The sequence below is a fragment of the Sminthopsis crassicaudata genome, chromosome 5 (assembly GCF_048593235.1).
Source record: "Sminthopsis crassicaudata isolate SCR6 chromosome 5, ASM4859323v1, whole genome shotgun sequence".
Taxonomy (NCBI): Eukaryota; Metazoa; Chordata; class Mammalia; order Dasyuromorphia; family Dasyuridae; genus Sminthopsis; species Sminthopsis crassicaudata.
The window spans coordinates 36,982,769-36,988,288 of NC_133621.1; the positions used below are offsets into that span (position 1 = coordinate 36,982,769).

Below are 5,520 nucleotides of genomic sequence, written 5' to 3' on the forward strand. Positions count from 1 at the left end.
CTCAGCATCAGTTGATATAAGTCTCTCCAAGCCTCTCCGTATTCCTCCAGTTGGTCATTTCTTACAGAACAATAATATTCCATAACATTCATATACCATAATTTACCCAACCATTCTCCAATTGATGGACATCCATTCATTTTCCAGGTTTAGCCACTATGACAAGGGCTGCCAGAAACATTTTGGCACACCTTTCCCTTCTTTAGTATATCCTTGGGATATAAGCCCAGTAGTAGCAGTGCTGGGTCAAAGGGTATGCACATTGTGATAACTTTTTGGGCATAATTCCACATTGCTCTCCAGAATGGTTGGATTCTTTCACAACTCCACCGACAATGCATCAGTGTCCCAGTTTTCCCACAGCCCCTCCAACGTTCATCGTTATTAGTTCCTGTCATCTTAGCCAATCTGACAGGTGTCCAATGATATCTCAGAGTTGTCTTAATTTGCATTTCTCTGACCAATCGTGGTTTGGAACACTCTTTCATATGAGTGGAAATAGTTTTAATTTCATCATCTGAAAATTGTCTGTTCATATCCTTTGACCATTTATCAATTGGAGAATGGCTTGATTTCTTATAAAGTCAAGTCAATTCTCTGTATAATTTGGAGATGAGCCCTTTATCAGAACCTTTAACTGTAAAAATGTTTACCCAATTTGTTACTTCCCTTCTAATCTTGTTGGCATTAGTTTTGCTTGTGCAGCAACTTTTTAATTTGGCGTCATCAAAATTTTCTATTTTGTGATCAATACTGGTCTCTAGTTCTCCCTTGGACAACAGCTCCTTCCTCCTCCACAAGTCCGAGAGGGAAACCATCCCATGTTCCTCCATTTTATTTATGATTTCGTTCTTTATGCCTAAATCTCGGACCCATTTTGTTCTTATCTTAGTATGGGGTGTTCAATGTGGGTCCATGCCTAGTTTCTGCCATACTAATTTCCAGTTTTCTCAGCAGTTTTTGTCATGTGACTTCTACCAAACATTTAAAGAACAATTAGCCCAATGTTATATAAACTATTTGGGAAAAGAGGGGATGAAGGAAGGTTGAAAACAGAAAGAAAACAATAGACCAATCTCCTTAATGAATATTGATGCTAAAATCTTAAATAAGATATTAGCAAAAAGACTTCAGAAAATCATCCGCAGGATAATACCCTATGATCAAGTAGGATTCACACGAGGAATACAGGGCTGGTTTAATATTAGGATAACTATTAGTATAATTAACCATATTAATAATCAAATTAATAAAAACCATATGACTTTGTCAGGAGATGCAGAAAAAACATTTGATAAAATACAACATCCATTCCTACTAAAAAACACTTGAGAGTATAGGAATAAATGGACTATTCCTTAGAATAATCAGGATCAAATATTTCTTTATCCCCAAAAGACAACATCCATTCCTATTAAAAACACTTGAGGGTATAGGAATAAATGGACTATTCTTTAAAATAGTCAGGAGCATATATTTAAAACTATCAGTAAGCATCATATGTAATGGGGATAACCTGGAACCTTTCCCAGTAAGATCAGAAGTGAAACAAGGTTGCCCACTATCACCATTACTATTCAATAATGTATTAGAAATGCTAGCCTCGGCAATAAAAGTCGTGAAACAGATTAAGGGAATAATTTGCTATTGGCTAAGAAATAGATTAGTGGATCATTGGAACACCTTAGGTTCACAGGACAAAATAGTGTACAACTATAGCAATCTAGAGTTTGACAAACCCAAAGATACCAACTTTTGGGATAAGAATTCATTATTTGAAAAAAGCTGTTGGGAAAAATGGAAATTAGTATGGCAGAAATTAGATATGGACTCACACTTAACACCATATACCAAGGTAAGATCAAAATGAGTCCATGATTTATGCATAAAGAATGAGATCATAAATAGATTAGAGGAATATAGGATAGTTTACCTCTCAGACTTGTGGAAAAGGAAGGAATTTAGGACCAATGGAGAACTAGAGATCATTATTGATCACAAAATAGAAGATTTTGATTACATGAAATTAAAAAAACTTTTGTACACAAAAACCAAAAAAAAACAAAAACAAAAAAACAAAACAAAAAAACTAATGCAAACAAGATTAGAAGGGAAGTAACAAATTGGGAAAATATGTTTACAGATGAAGATTTTGATAAAGGTCTCATTTCCAAAATATATAGAGAACGGACTCTAATTTATAAGAAATCAAACCATTCCCCAATTGATAAATGGTCAAAGGATAGGAACAGAAAATTTTCAGATGATGAAAGTGAAACGACTTCCATTCATATGAAAGAGTGTTCCAAATCACTCTTGATCAAAGAAATACCAATTAAGACTACTCTGAGATACCACTACACTTCTGTCATTTTGGCTAAGATGACAGGAAAAGATCATAATGAATGTTGGAGGGAATGCGGGAAAACTGGGACACTGAGGCCTTGCTGGTGGAGTTGTGAAAGAATCCAGCCATTCTGGAAAGCAATTTGGAACTATGCCCCAAAAGTTATGAAAGTGTGTATATACCCTTTGATTCAGCAGTCCTACTACTGGGCTTATATCCCAAAGAAATACTAAAGAATGGAAAGGGACCTGTATGTGCCAAAATGTTTGTGGCAGCCCTATTTGTAGTGGGTAGAAAATGGAAATTGAATGGATGCCCATCAATTGGAGAATAGTTGGGTGAATTATGCTATATGAATGTTATGGAATAGTATTGCTCTGTAGGAAATGACCAGCAGGGTGAATATAGAGAGGCTTGGAAAGACTTCCAATGAACTGATGCTGAGTGAAATGAGCAGAACCAGGAGATCACTGTACACTACAGCAATACTACTGTATGGAGAAATATTCTGATTGAAGTGGATATCTTCAACAAAGAGAAGATCTGATTCAGTTCCAGTTGAGCAATGATGGACAGAAACAGCTACACCCAGAGAAGGAACACTGGGAGTTGAGTGTAAACTGTTTGCACTATTGTCTTTCCACCCAGGTTACTTGTTCCTTCAGAATACAATTCTTACTGTGCAAGAAGAAGTTTGGTTTTCCACACATATATTGTATCTAGGATATGCTGTTAACACATTTAACATGTGTGGGATTGCCTGTCATCTAGGGGAGGGAGTAGAGGGAGAGAGGGGGAAATTTGGAAAAAATGAATACAAGAAATATTGTGGTAAAAAAATTACAAAATTAAAAAAAAAAAAAAAACGTAACCCAAAGTTTGCTAATAGTGAAACTTTCAAATGGCCAAGTTTCAATATTTTAGAATCTTCCAGCAATTCATTTGAAATTTTAAATAAATAAGCTTAAGTTTATTCACATCTTCTGGTCTAAGCAGAGGTCTAGTGCTGTTGGTCGAATTCACCTATTAGTCTTTTGATGTGAGCCAACTTGTTATGAAGATAATCACATCTGGATTTTTCTTCGTGGTAATTGGGACTAGCCTGGTTGAGCTTCTGATATTCTTTTAAGACCTCTTCATGAAGAGTCTGATACTCTTTGGAGCCTGGAGAAAGACGCTGACGTTTTGCATCAAGTTTCCTAAACCTTGTGGCCACCGTCTCCATTCTGGCATGCAAAGTTCTATACTCATCATACTCTGTATTGAAGTCATCTGTATAATTCTGGCGTTGCTCATGTGAGCCAATAGCAATATATTTTATTAAGTAATCTGGCAGTTCAATAGTTGATGAAGGGTCAGTGGAGGTAGGGCCAACCTCTTTAACTCCATCATTTGAATCCAGACTAGAGCTATTTAGCTTGGCAATTTCCTCTTTCGTCTTAAGGTCTTTCCCCTTTTCCTCAATGGGCTGTTTTTGAATTGGGTCCTTTTCCTTATGTTTTTTAGATTTTTCTTTAGATTTTTTATGTGCCATTGAATGCTTGTCTTCCATGGGCTTTGCACCCTTCGACAGGATTGAATCAGGGGGTGGGATTTCCAAAGAAGTCCTAGAGGTATCTTTGTCCTGCTGGCGCTCAAAGATGCTACCATTTGGACTACAGCTGTCCATAGGTAGATCTTGAGTCCCCCTGCCTTCTGGAGTGCTAGGGGACTTGGAGCTAGACTTTGCAGTCTGAGGAGGATTTGAAACTGGAAGGTGGGTTGAAGGAAGAGGTGGTGGAGTTGGGCTGGCAGCAGTTGGAGGAGGAGGAGGAGGAGGAGGAGAGGGAGGAGGTGATGGGGGTGGGGGTGGAGCCCCAGCATTTTTTTGAAGGGTAGAATTCAAATGACCGTTGCATGTTGGATGAGCTCTCTTTGTCAGGTGAGATATCCGAGGTTTTTTATTCCTTAAAGGATCTATGAAATCTGAATCCAAGAGGCGTTTCTGAGAAGCAGAAGGCGCAGCCTCTTTCCTAGAACGTTGAGGAGCTTCTGAAGCGCTGGTGCTCGAGTCATTCTGGGGAGATGGATTCAATTTTCTCGATAGCACTAACTCCAGGGACTCTCTCTCTGTCTCATTGTATCCCGGCCAATCTTTTTGGAGCTCTTGAAATACAGAATCCTTTAAGGAATAAGAGAGGTCCTTGGGATTCAGCTTGGCCACCTGTTGAAGGATGGCTCCGAGGGAGTCCTTGTCTTTTGGAGAAACGCCATCTCTCTGTAATCGAGCCAAGAGTTCTGGTTTCTTGTAAGTCTTCAGGGCCAGGAGGTGAATCACCCTGGCCCTGTAGGGCCGCCCAGAAACACTGTCCTTCAGTTGGGTCTTCCGGAGGGTAGGTGCAGGCTCAATAGGAGCTGCCCTTTTTCTCTCGGGGGCTGCCTGTGGCCCAGCTGGAGGCGCTTTCCCAATTTCTTCTCTTCTTCCTGCAATGGGTCCGCCGGCTTTGCTAACGTTTGTCCCTGGGTTCCGGGATTCCTCTTCTGCCTGCCTCCTGCCTTCTCTTGGCACTTGAGAGGAGTCCTTTGTTGCCCTGACTGTAACTTGATCTTGAATAACTCCCAGGCAGTGGAGCTGTGAGGCCCCAGAAGGGGAGACAGTTTGGCGGACGCACTCAAAGCTTTCCTGAGGGTGATCTTTGCCAGGGGTGGACAGGGAGAAGCCAAAGTTCTGCACTTCCTTTGGACGATCCTTTTTGGGAATTCTGAGCAGCCCCTCGAATCCCTGGAACTGAATGGAAGGTCTGGAAGGAGTTCCATGCTTGTGGCTCTGGTAGGTCTCCAGCGCCCGGATCGCCGTGTCCGTGAGCTTCACGTGCACCACGGTGAGATTGTCCTGGCCCAGGCTCCCGCCAGATAAGCCGTAGCGCCGCTGCTCGCGCAGACCCCCCGCCGCCGGCCCCCCCGTCGCCATGTTAAGCTCCTCAGGAGGCTGCTGCTGCCGCTGCCGCTTCTGCTAGTGCTGCTGCTGCCGCTGCTTCTGAGATCGCTGCTGCTGCTGCCGCTGCTTCTGAGGCCGCTGCTGCTGCTGCTGCTGCTTCTGAGGCCGCTGCTGCTGCTGCTGCTGCTGCTGCCTCTGCTGCTGCTGCTGCCTCCAGCACAGCTCCCCGCGTTGGGCGCTAAATTGGAGTGTCCTG

General features: G+C 41.8%; 1 pseudogene; it reads right to left on the bottom strand.

The window, feature by feature from the left end:
- Positions 1-3,347: 3,347 nt before the first annotated feature.
- On the bottom strand, positions 3,348-5,297 carry LOC141543805 (RNA polymerase II elongation factor ELL2 pseudogene; annotated as a pseudogene).
- Between the last annotated feature and the right edge of the window lie 223 nt (positions 5,298-5,520).